At 51.8% G+C, this 17,464-nt stretch overlaps 23 non-coding genes across 23 annotated transcripts; 12 read left to right on the forward strand and 11 right to left on the reverse strand.

Annotated features, from left to right (window-relative positions):
• The first annotated feature begins 626 nt into the window (after positions 1 to 626).
• On the forward strand, positions 627 to 789 carry LOC134543702 (U1 spliceosomal RNA). Its single transcript, XR_010077164.1, has one exon. It is a non-coding gene; the product is annotated as a U1 spliceosomal RNA (small nuclear RNA).
• A 299-nt stretch (positions 790 to 1,088) lies between these two features.
• Positions 1,089 to 1,208, reverse strand: LOC134543776 (U5 spliceosomal RNA). The gene has a single exon (XR_010077237.1). It is a non-coding gene; the product is annotated as a U5 spliceosomal RNA (small nuclear RNA).
• Positions 1,209 to 1,751: 543 nt separating this feature from the next.
• LOC134543745 (U1 spliceosomal RNA) lies at positions 1,752 to 1,914 on the forward strand. Its single transcript, XR_010077206.1, has one exon. It is a non-coding gene; the product is annotated as a U1 spliceosomal RNA (small nuclear RNA).
• A 299-nt stretch (positions 1,915 to 2,213) lies between these two features.
• LOC134543777 (U5 spliceosomal RNA) lies at positions 2,214 to 2,333 on the reverse strand. Its single transcript, XR_010077238.1, has one exon. It is a non-coding gene; the product is annotated as a U5 spliceosomal RNA (small nuclear RNA).
• A 543-nt stretch (positions 2,334 to 2,876) lies between these two features.
• LOC134543756 (U1 spliceosomal RNA) lies at positions 2,877 to 3,039 on the forward strand. Its single transcript, XR_010077217.1, has one exon. It is a non-coding gene; the product is annotated as a U1 spliceosomal RNA (small nuclear RNA).
• Positions 3,040 to 3,338: 299 nt separating this feature from the next.
• Positions 3,339 to 3,458, reverse strand: LOC134543779 (U5 spliceosomal RNA). The gene has a single exon (XR_010077240.1). It is a non-coding gene; the product is annotated as a U5 spliceosomal RNA (small nuclear RNA).
• Positions 3,459 to 4,001: 543 nt separating this feature from the next.
• LOC134543767 (U1 spliceosomal RNA) lies at positions 4,002 to 4,164 on the forward strand. Its single transcript, XR_010077228.1, has one exon. It is a non-coding gene; the product is annotated as a U1 spliceosomal RNA (small nuclear RNA).
• Positions 4,165 to 4,463: 299 nt separating this feature from the next.
• LOC134543780 (U5 spliceosomal RNA) lies at positions 4,464 to 4,583 on the reverse strand. Its single transcript, XR_010077241.1, has one exon. It is a non-coding gene; the product is annotated as a U5 spliceosomal RNA (small nuclear RNA).
• Positions 4,584 to 5,126: 543 nt separating this feature from the next.
• Positions 5,127 to 5,289, forward strand: LOC134543778 (U1 spliceosomal RNA). Its single transcript, XR_010077239.1, has one exon. It is a non-coding gene; the product is annotated as a U1 spliceosomal RNA (small nuclear RNA).
• A 299-nt stretch (positions 5,290 to 5,588) lies between these two features.
• LOC134543781 (U5 spliceosomal RNA) lies at positions 5,589 to 5,708 on the reverse strand. Its single transcript, XR_010077242.1, has one exon. It is a non-coding gene; the product is annotated as a U5 spliceosomal RNA (small nuclear RNA).
• Positions 5,709 to 6,251: 543 nt separating this feature from the next.
• LOC134543708 (U1 spliceosomal RNA) lies at positions 6,252 to 6,414 on the forward strand. The gene has a single exon (XR_010077170.1). It is a non-coding gene; the product is annotated as a U1 spliceosomal RNA (small nuclear RNA).
• Positions 6,415 to 6,713: 299 nt separating this feature from the next.
• LOC134543783 (U5 spliceosomal RNA) lies at positions 6,714 to 6,833 on the reverse strand. The gene has a single exon (XR_010077243.1). It is a non-coding gene; the product is annotated as a U5 spliceosomal RNA (small nuclear RNA).
• A 543-nt stretch (positions 6,834 to 7,376) lies between these two features.
• On the forward strand, positions 7,377 to 7,539 carry LOC134543720 (U1 spliceosomal RNA). The gene has a single exon (XR_010077181.1). It is a non-coding gene; the product is annotated as a U1 spliceosomal RNA (small nuclear RNA).
• A 299-nt stretch (positions 7,540 to 7,838) lies between these two features.
• LOC134543784 (U5 spliceosomal RNA) lies at positions 7,839 to 7,958 on the reverse strand. Its single transcript, XR_010077244.1, has one exon. It is a non-coding gene; the product is annotated as a U5 spliceosomal RNA (small nuclear RNA).
• Positions 7,959 to 8,501: 543 nt separating this feature from the next.
• On the forward strand, positions 8,502 to 8,664 carry LOC134543731 (U1 spliceosomal RNA). Its single transcript, XR_010077192.1, has one exon. It is a non-coding gene; the product is annotated as a U1 spliceosomal RNA (small nuclear RNA).
• Positions 8,665 to 8,963: 299 nt separating this feature from the next.
• LOC134543703 (U5 spliceosomal RNA) lies at positions 8,964 to 9,083 on the reverse strand. Its single transcript, XR_010077165.1, has one exon. It is a non-coding gene; the product is annotated as a U5 spliceosomal RNA (small nuclear RNA).
• Positions 9,084 to 9,626: 543 nt separating this feature from the next.
• LOC134543738 (U1 spliceosomal RNA) lies at positions 9,627 to 9,789 on the forward strand. The gene has a single exon (XR_010077199.1). It is a non-coding gene; the product is annotated as a U1 spliceosomal RNA (small nuclear RNA).
• A 299-nt stretch (positions 9,790 to 10,088) lies between these two features.
• LOC134543704 (U5 spliceosomal RNA) lies at positions 10,089 to 10,208 on the reverse strand. The gene has a single exon (XR_010077166.1). It is a non-coding gene; the product is annotated as a U5 spliceosomal RNA (small nuclear RNA).
• Positions 10,209 to 10,751: 543 nt separating this feature from the next.
• LOC134543739 (U1 spliceosomal RNA) lies at positions 10,752 to 10,914 on the forward strand. The gene has a single exon (XR_010077200.1). It is a non-coding gene; the product is annotated as a U1 spliceosomal RNA (small nuclear RNA).
• A 299-nt stretch (positions 10,915 to 11,213) lies between these two features.
• Positions 11,214 to 11,333, reverse strand: LOC134543705 (U5 spliceosomal RNA). The gene has a single exon (XR_010077167.1). It is a non-coding gene; the product is annotated as a U5 spliceosomal RNA (small nuclear RNA).
• A 543-nt stretch (positions 11,334 to 11,876) lies between these two features.
• On the forward strand, positions 11,877 to 12,039 carry LOC134543740 (U1 spliceosomal RNA). Its single transcript, XR_010077201.1, has one exon. It is a non-coding gene; the product is annotated as a U1 spliceosomal RNA (small nuclear RNA).
• Positions 12,040 to 12,338: 299 nt separating this feature from the next.
• Positions 12,339 to 12,458, reverse strand: LOC134543706 (U5 spliceosomal RNA). Its single transcript, XR_010077168.1, has one exon. It is a non-coding gene; the product is annotated as a U5 spliceosomal RNA (small nuclear RNA).
• Positions 12,459 to 13,001: 543 nt separating this feature from the next.
• LOC134543741 (U1 spliceosomal RNA) lies at positions 13,002 to 13,164 on the forward strand. The gene has a single exon (XR_010077202.1). It is a non-coding gene; the product is annotated as a U1 spliceosomal RNA (small nuclear RNA).
• The last annotated feature ends 4,300 nt before the right edge of the window (positions 13,165 to 17,464 follow it).

Below are 17,464 nucleotides of genomic sequence, written 5' to 3' on the forward strand. Positions count from 1 at the left end.
CCAAAAGTGCTCAGATTTGCTTCAAAAAGCTTTTAAAAAATTCCCCTGAACAGTTTGATGCCTTTGAAGGGAAACCAGAGCACGGTTGAAACTTTGAAAATCCGGACTATATAGGAAAAATGTGCGGACCACCACTAATGGTGAAAATAGCGTACGGTCGTGCAGCCTGAAGCCGCGAATCGTCCGAAAATCGCCTCGTGGGACACGGCACTCGATATTTCGTGAAACCCTAGGTATGTTGCTAATGGAAAAAAGTTCCCCTCTCGACTGTGCCGTGGTGCCCGCCTTTTTGCCGAGGCGGACGCGACGACCCGAGTGCCGCCACGCGGCAAACGGTGTAACCAAGTGCCGCCACGCGGCAAACGGGGTAACCAAATGCACGCGGCGGTCGACCGTCGCCGTGGGTACAGAAACAAAGGAAACGAGGTGCGAGTAGAAACGGGCAGTTGTAGGAAGAAATTGTATTTGCATTGTTGGTGTGTACTGTCATGTAGTGTGATGAACTGGCACGGGAGTGTTATGTCTGGGGAAAGAGCTGTTTCGGAGGTAGAAGTACATAACCTCAAAACACGTTGATGAGGTGGTCCGAGCTCCAAGTGAAATAGAAAAGCGAAACACTGCGCAGCATACTTACCTGGCGTAGGGGCTACCCTGATCAAGCAGGGGGTTCCCCCAGGGTGAGGCTCTTCCCTTGCACTTCGGTTGAGCTGACCTCTGCGATTACCCCAAATGTGGGTAACTCGGGCGCGTAATTTTTGGTAGTCGGGACTGCGTTCGCGCTGTCCCGGTGAAAAAATTTCAACTTAGTAGTTGTGAAGTAGTGTTAAGAATTATGTACAGTGAAGTGTAATTTTTTTTTTTTTTTTCATCTGTGTATGGTATGTAATGCATTCGTAGGTCTCAAGTTTACGGTGCCTTGGCGAACAACCCCACCGTCTTGAAAGTGCGGAAGGAAGGTACGTAATTGTGCATGGTAATAGTTGAAAAAAGAAAAAAAAAATTCCCATGAACGATACTTGTCCAATTCGATTTTTCAGATTTCCCCCTCCCCGCCTCACCCCCGGGCCCAGTGGTTTAACGGTAACCGGCCCAGTGTGTAAACACTGGGCACAACAAAAAATTGTTTAAAGACTCATCAAATGTTCCCCTCCACGGAAATCTTTAGTAAAAGGCGAAAGATTTATGCGTTTGAAGGGAAACCAGAGCACGGTTGAAACTTTGAAAATCCGGACTATATAGGAAAAATGTGCGGACCACCACTAATGGTGAAAATAGCGTACGGTCGTGCAGCCTGAAGCCGCGAATCGTCCGAAAATCGCCTCGTGGGACACGGCACTCGATATTTCGTGAAACCCTAGGTATGTTGCTAATGGAAAAAAGTTCCCCTCTCGACTGTGCCGTGGTGCCCGCCTTTTTGCCGAGGCGGACGCGACGACCCGAGTGCCGCCACGCGGCAAACGGTGTAACCAAGTGCCGCCACGCGGCAAACGGGGTAACCAAATGCACGCGGCGGTCGACCGTCGCCGTGGGTACAGAAACAAAGGAAACGAGGTGCGAGTAGAAACGGGCAGTTGTAGGAAGAAATTGTATTTGCATTGTTGGTGTGTACTGTCATGTAGTGTGATGAACTGGCACGGGAGTGTTATGTCTGGGGAAAGAGCTGTTTCGGAGGTAGAAGTACATAACCTCAAAACACGTTGATGAGGTGGTCCGAGCTCCAAGTGAAATAGAAAAGCGAAACACTGCGCAGCATACTTACCTGGCGTAGGGGCTACCCTGATCAAGCAGGGGGTTCCCCCAGGGTGAGGCTCTTCCCTTGCACTTCGGTTGAGCTGACCTCTGCGATTACCCCAAATGTGGGTAACTCGGGCGCGTAATTTTTGGTAGTCGGGACTGCGTTCGCGCTGTCCCGGTGAAAAAATTTCAACTTAGTAGTTGTGAAGTAGTGTTAAGAATTATGTACAGTGAAGTGTAATTTTTTTTTTTTTTTTCATCTGTGTATGGTATGTAATGCATTCGTAGGTCTCAAGTTTACGGTGCCTTGGCGAACAACCCCACCGTCTTGAAAGTGCGGAAGGAAGGTACGTAATTGTGCATGGTAATAGTTGAAAAAAGAAAAAAAAAATTCCCATGAACGATACTTGTCCAATTCGATTTTTCAGATTTCCCCCTCCCCGCCTCACCCCCGGGCCCAGTGGTTTAACGGTAACCGGCCCAGTGTGTAAACACTGGGCACAACAAAAAATTGTTTAAAGACTCATCAAATGTTCCCCTCCACGGAAATCTTTAGTAAAAGGCGAAAGATTTATGCGTTTGAAGGGAAACCAGAGCACGGTTGAAACTTTGAAAATCCGGACTATATAGGAAAAATGTGCGGACCACCACTAATGGTGAAAATAGCGTACGGTCGTGCAGCCTGAAGCCGCGAATCGTCCGAAAATCGCCTCGTGGGACACGGCACTCGATATTTCGTGAAACCCTAGGTATGTTGCTAATGGAAAAAAGTTCCCCTCTCGACTGTGCCGTGGTGCCCGCCTTTTTGCCGAGGCGGACGCGACGACCCGAGTGCCGCCACGCGGCAAACGGTGTAACCAAGTGCCGCCACGCGGCAAACGGGGTAACCAAATGCACGCGGCGGTCGACCGTCGCCGTGGGTACAGAAACAAAGGAAACGAGGTGCGAGTAGAAACGGGCAGTTGTAGGAAGAAATTGTATTTGCATTGTTGGTGTGTACTGTCATGTAGTGTGATGAACTGGCACGGGAGTGTTATGTCTGGGGAAAGAGCTGTTTCGGAGGTAGAAGTACATAACCTCAAAACACGTTGATGAGGTGGTCCGAGCTCCAAGTGAAATAGAAAAGCGAAACACTGCGCAGCATACTTACCTGGCGTAGGGGCTACCCTGATCAAGCAGGGGGTTCCCCCAGGGTGAGGCTCTTCCCTTGCACTTCGGTTGAGCTGACCTCTGCGATTACCCCAAATGTGGGTAACTCGGGCGCGTAATTTTTGGTAGTCGGGACTGCGTTCGCGCTGTCCCGGTGAAAAAATTTCAACTTAGTAGTTGTGAAGTAGTGTTAAGAATTATGTACAGTGAAGTGTAATTTTTTTTTTTTTTTTCATCTGTGTATGGTATGTAATGCATTCGTAGGTCTCAAGTTTACGGTGCCTTGGCGAACAACCCCACCGTCTTGAAAGTGCGGAAGGAAGGTACGTAATTGTGCATGGTAATAGTTGAAAAAAGAAAAAAAAAATTCCCATGAACGATACTTGTCCAATTCGATTTTTCAGATTTCCCCCTCCCCGCCTCACCCCCGGGCCCAGTGGTTTAACGGTAACCGGCCCAGTGTGTAAACACTGGGCACAACAAAAAATTGTTTAAAGACTCATCAAATGTTCCCCTCCACGGAAATCTTTAGTAAAAGGCGAAAGATTTATGCGTTTGAAGGGAAACCAGAGCACGGTTGAAACTTTGAAAATCCGGACTATATAGGAAAAATGTGCGGACCACCACTAATGGTGAAAATAGCGTACGGTCGTGCAGCCTGAAGCCGCGAATCGTCCGAAAATCGCCTCGTGGGACACGGCACTCGATATTTCGTGAAACCCTAGGTATGTTGCTAATGGAAAAAAGTTCCCCTCTCGACTGTGCCGTGGTGCCCGCCTTTTTGCCGAGGCGGACGCGACGACCCGAGTGCCGCCACGCGGCAAACGGTGTAACCAAGTGCCGCCACGCGGCAAACGGGGTAACCAAATGCACGCGGCGGTCGACCGTCGCCGTGGGTACAGAAACAAAGGAAACGAGGTGCGAGTAGAAACGGGCAGTTGTAGGAAGAAATTGTATTTGCATTGTTGGTGTGTACTGTCATGTAGTGTGATGAACTGGCACGGGAGTGTTATGTCTGGGGAAAGAGCTGTTTCGGAGGTAGAAGTACATAACCTCAAAACACGTTGATGAGGTGGTCCGAGCTCCAAGTGAAATAGAAAAGCGAAACACTGCGCAGCATACTTACCTGGCGTAGGGGCTACCCTGATCAAGCAGGGGGTTCCCCCAGGGTGAGGCTCTTCCCTTGCACTTCGGTTGAGCTGACCTCTGCGATTACCCCAAATGTGGGTAACTCGGGCGCGTAATTTTTGGTAGTCGGGACTGCGTTCGCGCTGTCCCGGTGAAAAAATTTCAACTTAGTAGTTGTGAAGTAGTGTTAAGAATTATGTACAGTGAAGTGTAATTTTTTTTTTTTTTTTCATCTGTGTATGGTATGTAATGCATTCGTAGGTCTCAAGTTTACGGTGCCTTGGCGAACAACCCCACCGTCTTGAAAGTGCGGAAGGAAGGTACGTAATTGTGCATGGTAATAGTTGAAAAAAGAAAAAAAAAATTCCCATGAACGATACTTGTCCAATTCGATTTTTCAGATTTCCCCCTCCCCGCCTCACCCCCGGGCCCAGTGGTTTAACGGTAACCGGCCCAGTGTGTAAACACTGGGCACAACAAAAAATTGTTTAAAGACTCATCAAATGTTCCCCTCCACGGAAATCTTTAGTAAAAGGCGAAAGATTTATGCGTTTGAAGGGAAACCAGAGCACGGTTGAAACTTTGAAAATCCGGACTATATAGGAAAAATGTGCGGACCACCACTAATGGTGAAAATAGCGTACGGTCGTGCAGCCTGAAGCCGCGAATCGTCCGAAAATCGCCTCGTGGGACACGGCACTCGATATTTCGTGAAACCCTAGGTATGTTGCTAATGGAAAAAAGTTCCCCTCTCGACTGTGCCGTGGTGCCCGCCTTTTTGCCGAGGCGGACGCGACGACCCGAGTGCCGCCACGCGGCAAACGGTGTAACCAAGTGCCGCCACGCGGCAAACGGGGTAACCAAATGCACGCGGCGGTCGACCGTCGCCGTGGGTACAGAAACAAAGGAAACGAGGTGCGAGTAGAAACGGGCAGTTGTAGGAAGAAATTGTATTTGCATTGTTGGTGTGTACTGTCATGTAGTGTGATGAACTGGCACGGGAGTGTTATGTCTGGGGAAAGAGCTGTTTCGGAGGTAGAAGTACATAACCTCAAAACACGTTGATGAGGTGGTCCGAGCTCCAAGTGAAATAGAAAAGCGAAACACTGCGCAGCATACTTACCTGGCGTAGGGGCTACCCTGATCAAGCAGGGGGTTCCCCCAGGGTGAGGCTCTTCCCTTGCACTTCGGTTGAGCTGACCTCTGCGATTACCCCAAATGTGGGTAACTCGGGCGCGTAATTTTTGGTAGTCGGGACTGCGTTCGCGCTGTCCCGGTGAAAAAATTTCAACTTAGTAGTTGTGAAGTAGTGTTAAGAATTATGTACAGTGAAGTGTAATTTTTTTTTTTTTTTTCATCTGTGTATGGTATGTAATGCATTCGTAGGTCTCAAGTTTACGGTGCCTTGGCGAACAACCCCACCGTCTTGAAAGTGCGGAAGGAAGGTACGTAATTGTGCATGGTAATAGTTGAAAAAAGAAAAAAAAAATTCCCATGAACGATACTTGTCCAATTCGATTTTTCAGATTTCCCCCTCCCCGCCTCACCCCCGGGCCCAGTGGTTTAACGGTAACCGGCCCAGTGTGTAAACACTGGGCACAACAAAAAATTGTTTAAAGACTCATCAAATGTTCCCCTCCACGGAAATCTTTAGTAAAAGGCGAAAGATTTATGCGTTTGAAGGGAAACCAGAGCACGGTTGAAACTTTGAAAATCCGGACTATATAGGAAAAATGTGCGGACCACCACTAATGGTGAAAATAGCGTACGGTCGTGCAGCCTGAAGCCGCGAATCGTCCGAAAATCGCCTCGTGGGACACGGCACTCGATATTTCGTGAAACCCTAGGTATGTTGCTAATGGAAAAAAGTTCCCCTCTCGACTGTGCCGTGGTGCCCGCCTTTTTGCCGAGGCGGACGCGACGACCCGAGTGCCGCCACGCGGCAAACGGTGTAACCAAGTGCCGCCACGCGGCAAACGGGGTAACCAAATGCACGCGGCGGTCGACCGTCGCCGTGGGTACAGAAACAAAGGAAACGAGGTGCGAGTAGAAACGGGCAGTTGTAGGAAGAAATTGTATTTGCATTGTTGGTGTGTACTGTCATGTAGTGTGATGAACTGGCACGGGAGTGTTATGTCTGGGGAAAGAGCTGTTTCGGAGGTAGAAGTACATAACCTCAAAACACGTTGATGAGGTGGTCCGAGCTCCAAGTGAAATAGAAAAGCGAAACACTGCGCAGCATACTTACCTGGCGTAGGGGCTACCCTGATCAAGCAGGGGGTTCCCCCAGGGTGAGGCTCTTCCCTTGCACTTCGGTTGAGCTGACCTCTGCGATTACCCCAAATGTGGGTAACTCGGGCGCGTAATTTTTGGTAGTCGGGACTGCGTTCGCGCTGTCCCGGTGAAAAAATTTCAACTTAGTAGTTGTGAAGTAGTGTTAAGAATTATGTACAGTGAAGTGTAATTTTTTTTTTTTTTTTCATCTGTGTATGGTATGTAATGCATTCGTAGGTCTCAAGTTTACGGTGCCTTGGCGAACAACCCCACCGTCTTGAAAGTGCGGAAGGAAGGTACGTAATTGTGCATGGTAATAGTTGAAAAAAGAAAAAAAAAATTCCCATGAACGATACTTGTCCAATTCGATTTTTCAGATTTCCCCCTCCCCGCCTCACCCCCGGGCCCAGTGGTTTAACGGTAACCGGCCCAGTGTGTAAACACTGGGCACAACAAAAAATTGTTTAAAGACTCATCAAATGTTCCCCTCCACGGAAATCTTTAGTAAAAGGCGAAAGATTTATGCGTTTGAAGGGAAACCAGAGCACGGTTGAAACTTTGAAAATCCGGACTATATAGGAAAAATGTGCGGACCACCACTAATGGTGAAAATAGCGTACGGTCGTGCAGCCTGAAGCCGCGAATCGTCCGAAAATCGCCTCGTGGGACACGGCACTCGATATTTCGTGAAACCCTAGGTATGTTGCTAATGGAAAAAAGTTCCCCTCTCGACTGTGCCGTGGTGCCCGCCTTTTTGCCGAGGCGGACGCGACGACCCGAGTGCCGCCACGCGGCAAACGGTGTAACCAAGTGCCGCCACGCGGCAAACGGGGTAACCAAATGCACGCGGCGGTCGACCGTCGCCGTGGGTACAGAAACAAAGGAAACGAGGTGCGAGTAGAAACGGGCAGTTGTAGGAAGAAATTGTATTTGCATTGTTGGTGTGTACTGTCATGTAGTGTGATGAACTGGCACGGGAGTGTTATGTCTGGGGAAAGAGCTGTTTCGGAGGTAGAAGTACATAACCTCAAAACACGTTGATGAGGTGGTCCGAGCTCCAAGTGAAATAGAAAAGCGAAACACTGCGCAGCATACTTACCTGGCGTAGGGGCTACCCTGATCAAGCAGGGGGTTCCCCCAGGGTGAGGCTCTTCCCTTGCACTTCGGTTGAGCTGACCTCTGCGATTACCCCAAATGTGGGTAACTCGGGCGCGTAATTTTTGGTAGTCGGGACTGCGTTCGCGCTGTCCCGGTGAAAAAATTTCAACTTAGTAGTTGTGAAGTAGTGTTAAGAATTATGTACAGTGAAGTGTAATTTTTTTTTTTTTTTTCATCTGTGTATGGTATGTAATGCATTCGTAGGTCTCAAGTTTACGGTGCCTTGGCGAACAACCCCACCGTCTTGAAAGTGCGGAAGGAAGGTACGTAATTGTGCATGGTAATAGTTGAAAAAAGAAAAAAAAAATTCCCATGAACGATACTTGTCCAATTCGATTTTTCAGATTTCCCCCTCCCCGCCTCACCCCCGGGCCCAGTGGTTTAACGGTAACCGGCCCAGTGTGTAAACACTGGGCACAACAAAAAATTGTTTAAAGACTCATCAAATGTTCCCCTCCACGGAAATCTTTAGTAAAAGGCGAAAGATTTATGCGTTTGAAGGGAAACCAGAGCACGGTTGAAACTTTGAAAATCCGGACTATATAGGAAAAATGTGCGGACCACCACTAATGGTGAAAATAGCGTACGGTCGTGCAGCCTGAAGCCGCGAATCGTCCGAAAATCGCCTCGTGGGACACGGCACTCGATATTTCGTGAAACCCTAGGTATGTTGCTAATGGAAAAAAGTTCCCCTCTCGACTGTGCCGTGGTGCCCGCCTTTTTGCCGAGGCGGACGCGACGACCCGAGTGCCGCCACGCGGCAAACGGTGTAACCAAGTGCCGCCACGCGGCAAACGGGGTAACCAAATGCACGCGGCGGTCGACCGTCGCCGTGGGTACAGAAACAAAGGAAACGAGGTGCGAGTAGAAACGGGCAGTTGTAGGAAGAAATTGTATTTGCATTGTTGGTGTGTACTGTCATGTAGTGTGATGAACTGGCACGGGAGTGTTATGTCTGGGGAAAGAGCTGTTTCGGAGGTAGAAGTACATAACCTCAAAACACGTTGATGAGGTGGTCCGAGCTCCAAGTGAAATAGAAAAGCGAAACACTGCGCAGCATACTTACCTGGCGTAGGGGCTACCCTGATCAAGCAGGGGGTTCCCCCAGGGTGAGGCTCTTCCCTTGCACTTCGGTTGAGCTGACCTCTGCGATTACCCCAAATGTGGGTAACTCGGGCGCGTAATTTTTGGTAGTCGGGACTGCGTTCGCGCTGTCCCGGTGAAAAAATTTCAACTTAGTAGTTGTGAAGTAGTGTTAAGAATTATGTACAGTGAAGTGTAATTTTTTTTTTTTTTTTCATCTGTGTATGGTATGTAATGCATTCGTAGGTCTCAAGTTTACGGTGCCTTGGCGAACAACCCCACCGTCTTGAAAGTGCGGAAGGAAGGTACGTAATTGTGCATGGTAATAGTTGAAAAAAGAAAAAAAAAATTCCCATGAACGATACTTGTCCAATTCGATTTTTCAGATTTCCCCCTCCCCGCCTCACCCCCGGGCCCAGTGGTTTAACGGTAACCGGCCCAGTGTGTAAACACTGGGCACAACAAAAAATTGTTTAAAGACTCATCAAATGTTCCCCTCCACGGAAATCTTTAGTAAAAGGCGAAAGATTTATGCGTTTGAAGGGAAACCAGAGCACGGTTGAAACTTTGAAAATCCGGACTATATAGGAAAAATGTGCGGACCACCACTAATGGTGAAAATAGCGTACGGTCGTGCAGCCTGAAGCCGCGAATCGTCCGAAAATCGCCTCGTGGGACACGGCACTCGATATTTCGTGAAACCCTAGGTATGTTGCTAATGGAAAAAAGTTCCCCTCTCGACTGTGCCGTGGTGCCCGCCTTTTTGCCGAGGCGGACGCGACGACCCGAGTGCCGCCACGCGGCAAACGGTGTAACCAAGTGCCGCCACGCGGCAAACGGGGTAACCAAATGCACGCGGCGGTCGACCGTCGCCGTGGGTACAGAAACAAAGGAAACGAGGTGCGAGTAGAAACGGGCAGTTGTAGGAAGAAATTGTATTTGCATTGTTGGTGTGTACTGTCATGTAGTGTGATGAACTGGCACGGGAGTGTTATGTCTGGGGAAAGAGCTGTTTCGGAGGTAGAAGTACATAACCTCAAAACACGTTGATGAGGTGGTCCGAGCTCCAAGTGAAATAGAAAAGCGAAACACTGCGCAGCATACTTACCTGGCGTAGGGGCTACCCTGATCAAGCAGGGGGTTCCCCCAGGGTGAGGCTCTTCCCTTGCACTTCGGTTGAGCTGACCTCTGCGATTACCCCAAATGTGGGTAACTCGGGCGCGTAATTTTTGGTAGTCGGGACTGCGTTCGCGCTGTCCCGGTGAAAAAATTTCAACTTAGTAGTTGTGAAGTAGTGTTAAGAATTATGTACAGTGAAGTGTAATTTTTTTTTTTTTTTTCATCTGTGTATGGTATGTAATGCATTCGTAGGTCTCAAGTTTACGGTGCCTTGGCGAACAACCCCACCGTCTTGAAAGTGCGGAAGGAAGGTACGTAATTGTGCATGGTAATAGTTGAAAAAAGAAAAAAAAAATTCCCATGAACGATACTTGTCCAATTCGATTTTTCAGATTTCCCCCTCCCCGCCTCACCCCCGGGCCCAGTGGTTTAACGGTAACCGGCCCAGTGTGTAAACACTGGGCACAACAAAAAATTGTTTAAAGACTCATCAAATGTTCCCCTCCACGGAAATCTTTAGTAAAAGGCGAAAGATTTATGCGTTTGAAGGGAAACCAGAGCACGGTTGAAACTTTGAAAATCCGGACTATATAGGAAAAATGTGCGGACCACCACTAATGGTGAAAATAGCGTACGGTCGTGCAGCCTGAAGCCGCGAATCGTCCGAAAATCGCCTCGTGGGACACGGCACTCGATATTTCGTGAAACCCTAGGTATGTTGCTAATGGAAAAAAGTTCCCCTCTCGACTGTGCCGTGGTGCCCGCCTTTTTGCCGAGGCGGACGCGACGACCCGAGTGCCGCCACGCGGCAAACGGTGTAACCAAGTGCCGCCACGCGGCAAACGGGGTAACCAAATGCACGCGGCGGTCGACCGTCGCCGTGGGTACAGAAACAAAGGAAACGAGGTGCGAGTAGAAACGGGCAGTTGTAGGAAGAAATTGTATTTGCATTGTTGGTGTGTACTGTCATGTAGTGTGATGAACTGGCACGGGAGTGTTATGTCTGGGGAAAGAGCTGTTTCGGAGGTAGAAGTACATAACCTCAAAACACGTTGATGAGGTGGTCCGAGCTCCAAGTGAAATAGAAAAGCGAAACACTGCGCAGCATACTTACCTGGCGTAGGGGCTACCCTGATCAAGCAGGGGGTTCCCCCAGGGTGAGGCTCTTCCCTTGCACTTCGGTTGAGCTGACCTCTGCGATTACCCCAAATGTGGGTAACTCGGGCGCGTAATTTTTGGTAGTCGGGACTGCGTTCGCGCTGTCCCGGTGAAAAAATTTCAACTTAGTAGTTGTGAAGTAGTGTTAAGAATTATGTACAGTGAAGTGTAATTTTTTTTTTTTTTTTCATCTGTGTATGGTATGTAATGCATTCGTAGGTCTCAAGTTTACGGTGCCTTGGCGAACAACCCCACCGTCTTGAAAGTGCGGAAGGAAGGTACGTAATTGTGCATGGTAATAGTTGAAAAAAGAAAAAAAAAATTCCCATGAACGATACTTGTCCAATTCGATTTTTCAGATTTCCCCCTCCCCGCCTCACCCCCGGGCCCAGTGGTTTAACGGTAACCGGCCCAGTGTGTAAACACTGGGCACAACAAAAAATTGTTTAAAGACTCATCAAATGTTCCCCTCCACGGAAATCTTTAGTAAAAGGCGAAAGATTTATGCGTTTGAAGGGAAACCAGAGCACGGTTGAAACTTTGAAAATCCGGACTATATAGGAAAAATGTGCGGACCACCACTAATGGTGAAAATAGCGTACGGTCGTGCAGCCTGAAGCCGCGAATCGTCCGAAAATCGCCTCGTGGGACACGGCACTCGATATTTCGTGAAACCCTAGGTATGTTGCTAATGGAAAAAAGTTCCCCTCTCGACTGTGCCGTGGTGCCCGCCTTTTTGCCGAGGCGGACGCGACGACCCGAGTGCCGCCACGCGGCAAACGGTGTAACCAAGTGCCGCCACGCGGCAAACGGGGTAACCAAATGCACGCGGCGGTCGACCGTCGCCGTGGGTACAGAAACAAAGGAAACGAGGTGCGAGTAGAAACGGGCAGTTGTAGGAAGAAATTGTATTTGCATTGTTGGTGTGTACTGTCATGTAGTGTGATGAACTGGCACGGGAGTGTTATGTCTGGGGAAAGAGCTGTTTCGGAGGTAGAAGTACATAACCTCAAAACACGTTGATGAGGTGGTCCGAGCTCCAAGTGAAATAGAAAAGCGAAACACTGCGCAGCATACTTACCTGGCGTAGGGGCTACCCTGATCAAGCAGGGGGTTCCCCCAGGGTGAGGCTCTTCCCTTGCACTTCGGTTGAGCTGACCTCTGCGATTACCCCAAATGTGGGTAACTCGGGCGCGTAATTTTTGGTAGTCGGGACTGCGTTCGCGCTGTCCCGGTGAAAAAATTTCAACTTAGTAGTTGTGAAGTAGTGTTAAGAATTATGTACAGTGAAGTGTAATTTTTTTTTTTTTTTTCATCTGTGTATGGTATGTAATGCATTCGTAGGTCTCAAGTTTACGGTGCCTTGGCGAACAACCCCACCGTCTTGAAAGTGCGGAAGGAAGGTACGTAATTGTGCATGGTAATAGTTGAAAAAAGAAAAAAAAAATTCCCATGAACGATACTTGTCCAATTCGATTTTTCAGATTTCCCCCTCCCCGCCTCACCCCCGGGCCCAGTGGTTTAACGGTAACCGGCCCAGTGTGTAAACACTGGGCACAACAAAAAATTGTTTAAAGACTCATCAAATGTTCCCCTCCACGGAAATCTTTAGTAAAAGGCGAAAGATTTATGCGTTTGAAGGGAAACCAGAGCACGGTTGAAACTTTGAAAATCCGGACTATATAGGAAAAATGTGCGGACCACCACTAATGGTGAAAATAGCGTACGGTCGTGCAGCCTGAAGCCGCGAATCGTCCGAAAATCGCCTCGTGGGACACGGCACTCGATATTTCGTGAAACCCTAGGTATGTTGCTAATGGAAAAAAGTTCCCCTCTCGACTGTGCCGTGGTGCCCGCCTTTTTGCCGAGGCGGACGCGACGACCCGAGTGCCGCCACGCGGCAAACGGTGTAACCAAGTGCCGCCACGCGGCAAACGGGGTAACCAAATGCACGCGGCGGTCGACCGTCGCCGTGGGTACAGAAACAAAGGAAACGAGGTGCGAGTAGAAACGGGCAGTTGTAGGAAGAAATTGTATTTGCATTGTTGGTGTGTACTGTCATGTAGTGTGATGAACTGGCACGGGAGTGTTATGTCTGGGGAAAGAGCTGTTTCGGAGGTAGAAGTACATAACCTCAAAACACGTTGATGAGGTGGTCCGAGCTCCAAGTGAAATAGAAAAGCGAAACACTGCGCAGCATACTTACCTGGCGTAGGGGCTACCCTGATCAAGCAGGGGGTTCCCCCAGGGTGAGGCTCTTCCCTTGCACTTCGGTTGAGCTGACCTCTGCGATTACCCCAAATGTGGGTAACTCGGGCGCGTAATTTTTGGTAGTCGGGACTGCGTTCGCGCTGTCCCGGTGAAAAAATTTCAACTTAGTAGTTGTGAAGTAGTGTTAAGAATTATGTACAGTGAAGTGTAATTTTTTTTTTTTTTTTCATCTGTGTATGGTATGTAATGCATTCGTAGGTCTCAAGTTTACGGTGCCTTGGCGAACAACCCCACCGTCTTGAAAGTGCGGAAGGAAGGTACGTAATTGTGCATGGTAATAGTTGAAAAAAGAAAAAAAAAATTCCCATGAACGATACTTGTCCAATTCGATTTTTCAGATTTCCCCCTCCCCGCCTCACCCCCGGGCCCAGTGGTTTAACGGTAACCGGCCCAGTGTGTAAACACTGGGCACAACAAAAAATTGTTTAAAGACTCATCAAATGTTCCCCTCCACGGAAATCTTTAGTTTTCTTTTTTTTTTTTTTTTTTTTTTTTTTTTTTTTTTTCTTAACAAAGGGAACTCCCACTGAAGGGAGTTACCCACCAAAAAATTCATCTTTAATATAAAAAGCGGATACAGGTGAACACAAATAAAACACAACATAGAACACGAATACATGGCCACAAGGGCGAATGGTGACAATCGTTATTCAACACTGACGAAACGGGGCCCCTCCGACGATACCGTCCTAGAGGTCCAGCTGCTTGTTGGGCGGCGAATCTTCTGTGGGCTGCCGGGGGCGACTCGGGGCGCAGAAGGTGCCGGGCCGCAGATGAAGACGGTCCGGAGCAGTGGCGATGGTAGGCAGTAGTTCACTGAGAGCAGAGATCTTGATGGGATGATGCCTGGTAACATTCCTCAGAGCCAACCGTGGACGTGGTGATCACCGTCGTCAGCTGCCGGGCCCACCAGCCGCGACTGCACCAGCGTCAACGTCATCGGGGTCAGGGCGTCTCAAATGATCGTAGGTAAAGAGCGGTCGGCGGGGGTGAGGGGCGTCAGGCAGGGGCTCTGCAAGGAGTCGGATCAGGGGGTTGTCAGAACGCCGGCAGTGGCGGAGGAACTTCTTAGTCACCTTGCAGAGCAGCTCGTGTAAGTGCGGGAGCCCAGTCTGGTCCAGGAGGGTCTGCCGTAAGGTGGCGCGAGGGAGACCGAGCAGGAGGCGGGCACCGAGAAAGTAGGACCGGGCGATCGGACGGAGGTTGTACAGAGAGGAGTGGACCCAAGCCGGGCACGCGTAGAGGAAGTGGGGAAGAACGAAGGAACGGTAGGCAGTCACACGAACGTCGAGAGGGGTGCCGGATGTCGGTCTGAGTACGGTGGCCAGCTGAGCCATGACGGCACGGGACTTGGTGCGGATGGAGTCGAGGTGCGGCAGAAAAGTAAAGGTATTGTCTAGGGTGACCCCCAGATAACGGATGCGAGGCGACCAGGGGATGGCTACGGCGGAGATGACTGGCGGGTGGTCGTGGTGTGGATGAAGTCGGGAGAAGAGGATGGATCGTGATTTAGAGTGATTGAGCCCGATGCCATGCGCGAGGAACTGATTGTTGAGGGAAGTGAGGCCGCGGCCGAGACGGTCGCAGAGCAGCCGCTCGGAAACTGAAGAGGCCAGGAGACAGGTATCATCGGCGTACTGGACAAGATAGGTGCCGGGAGGGGGCTTGAGATCAGAGATGTGGAGGGTAAAAAGTAGCGGTGAGAGAATGGCGCCCTGGGGGACGCCGGCGGAGATGGGGCGGGGGCCGGAGAGGACCCCCTCCACCCGAACCCGGAAGGTGCGACCCTCCAGGAAGGAGCAGAGGAGGCGGACGAGATGAGATGAGAGGTCGGTGGCAGAGAGGCGCTGGAGGAGCTGGGCATGCGGAACGGAATCGAAAGCACGGGCGAGGTCAAGAAGCACCATGCCCGTGTGTTGCCGCCTGGCGAATCCCTGGACCACCAGGTGCTCCACACGGGCAATGGCGTGGGTCGTCGAGTGGCGGGGGCGGAAACCGAACTGGTGGCGGGGTAGAAGGTCCAGGGTGGTGACTTGAAAGAGGAGACGGCGGTGGATCGCCCGTTCCGCGACCTGGGACAGAATAGGAAGAAGCGAGATGGGCCGAAAAGATGAAGGGAGAGACGGGGGCTTGCCAGGTTTGGGGATGGGTGAGACGATGGCGGTTTTCCAGGGGGTGGGGAAGTGGCAGAGGAGGAACATTGCGTTGAAAAGACGGGTCAGAAACACAAGGGCCTTGCGAGGTAGGGCACGGAGCACGGGGGAGGGCAGAGAGTCGTGGCCAGGAGCAGAACGGGGCCGAAGGCGGGCGAGCAGGGTGCGGACCTCGGAAGGCGTGACGAGCGGCAGGGGGAAGGTGGCCGGAAGGGGGGGCAAAGTGACGTGGCGAGACAGGAGGCGGGCCCCGTCCTCGTCGTCCGAAGACTCGGAGGACAGGGAAGGGCCGGGTGCGGATGCGAAGGTGGTCGCCAGGTAGGCGGCCACCGCCTCGGATCGCTCCGAGGCCGTTTCCGCCACACCCGTGGGGGTGGTCAGCGGGGGGATGGTGGTAGGAACCGAGCGGAGACGACGGACGTGAGACCAGAGGGAGCCGGAGCAAGCAGAGAGGGATTGGAGACGCCGAGTCTCCAGACGGGCCCTCCACTCCGCGACCAATCGCCGGCAGCGCCCCCGCAGCACCAGGTACACCCGCCGGTGCAGCAGGGAACGACTAGCCTGCCAGAGGACGCGGAAGCGGTTGCGCAAGGACAAGGCGTCCCGGAGGTAAGGCGGAAATGGGTCGACAAGGGGACGGGGGGGAACCAGAGGTATGTTGGCAGAGGCGGCCGCGGAAATGGCGTCGGTCAGCGAGAGAACGTTGGCGTCAAGGCGGGCAGGGGTATCGAACGGAACAGACAGGTCAATGGCAGCGGAGAGGGAACGCTGAAAACCGCCCCAGTCGGCCTTGGGAAAATCGAAGCGGGGGAGGTGGGGGTTAGAATGGGGGTGAAAGTGAAGTGTGGCAAGAACAGGCAAGTGGTCGGAGGTGCCGGAGGCGATGGTGGTGAGATCCGAGAGAATGGGGAGGGGCGTGGACAGTGCAAAGTCGATGATGCTGGGTTGCCGGTTGAGCTGGGCCGGAAAAAATGTCGGGGTCGGAGGGGCATAAAGAGAGAGAGGAGTACGCCGAAGGAGTTGCCGGAGGGAGCTGCCCCGCCGGTTTGCGGCGGCACAGCCCCAGAAGGGATGGGTGGCGTTGAAGTCCCCGGCCAGCACGACGTGGGCGTCGAGCCGACCGAGGGCGACAACGCCGGCCGTGGGAAAGGCGAACTGAGGGGGGAGGTACAAGGATACCAAGGTCAGGGAGTACGGGAGGCCGTGCAAGCGCACAGCAACCGCCTCGGCCGCGGGGGAAGAAGGGATGCGACGGCGATGATGTGAAATGGTGTTGCGGACGAGTAACGCCACCCCCCCGCCCCGACCATCGCGATCGGCACGGTGGACCGCATACCCGGGGACCAGGACGGGGGCAGAGGGGGAGAGCCAGGTCTCAGAAAGGAACACGACGTCGGGCGATCGCTCGTGGAGCAGGTGCAAAAGGTCGTGGAGCTTAGGGAGGAGGGAAAAGACGTTCCAGATGAGGACACTAAGGGGAGGGGCGGGATCCATCGAAGAAATTCAGAAGGGCCTGGAGGAGCACTCCGAACTTCTCGGTGGAGGTGCGGGCTCGGGAGAGTGCCGTCAGGACAGTCCGGATGAGCGGGAGGTACTGTCGGATGAATGAAATGAAGTCGTGAATGAGGGATGAAAGCGACGAGCAGTCTGAGTCGGAGGCAAGCGGTCGAGAGTCAGAAGAAGGAGCGGAAGGAGGGTGCGAGGTGGCAGAGGGGGGAACAACCGGTACAACGGGGGGAGGGCGTGCCCAAGCATTGGTGGAGAGAGCAGGAAACGTCTTGGGATCGGACAGGGACGGGACAGAGGGCCCGGTCCCCACGGCAGTCGTCGTGGCGTCAGTGAGTCGTTGAGGGTGTCGGCGCAGGTAAGCCTGAATCACGCGACAGTCAGTGGAAGTAGCGAAGTGGGCCCCGTCACAGAGCGTGCAGCGTCGGGTAGTCGAGGTGCAGTCCCGAGACCAGTGGGGCCCAGCGCACTTGAAACAGGCGAGGTCCCGGTGGCATCGGGAGGACGGGTGTCCAGGCCGCTGGCAGCGGTAGCACTGAGGTACGCGCCCCGAGCCGCGGTATTTCTCAACTGCCACCACCCAGCAGCCCAATGTCTTCAACTTCAGGAAGGGGGCTGCCTCACCCAGACCGGATGTAGTGACCAGGAAAGGCCGGGTCGTTGAAGTAGGAGAGGTGCGCATGGCCACCACAGATGCCACAGGTAGGTGCAGGTCGAGCAGGGACTGGGTG

The sequence above is a fragment of the Bacillus rossius genome, unplaced genomic scaffold, assembly GCF_032445375.1.
Source record: "Bacillus rossius redtenbacheri isolate Brsri unplaced genomic scaffold, Brsri_v3 Brsri_v3_scf177, whole genome shotgun sequence".
Lineage (NCBI taxonomy): Eukaryota > Metazoa > Arthropoda > Insecta > Phasmatodea > Bacillidae > Bacillus > Bacillus rossius.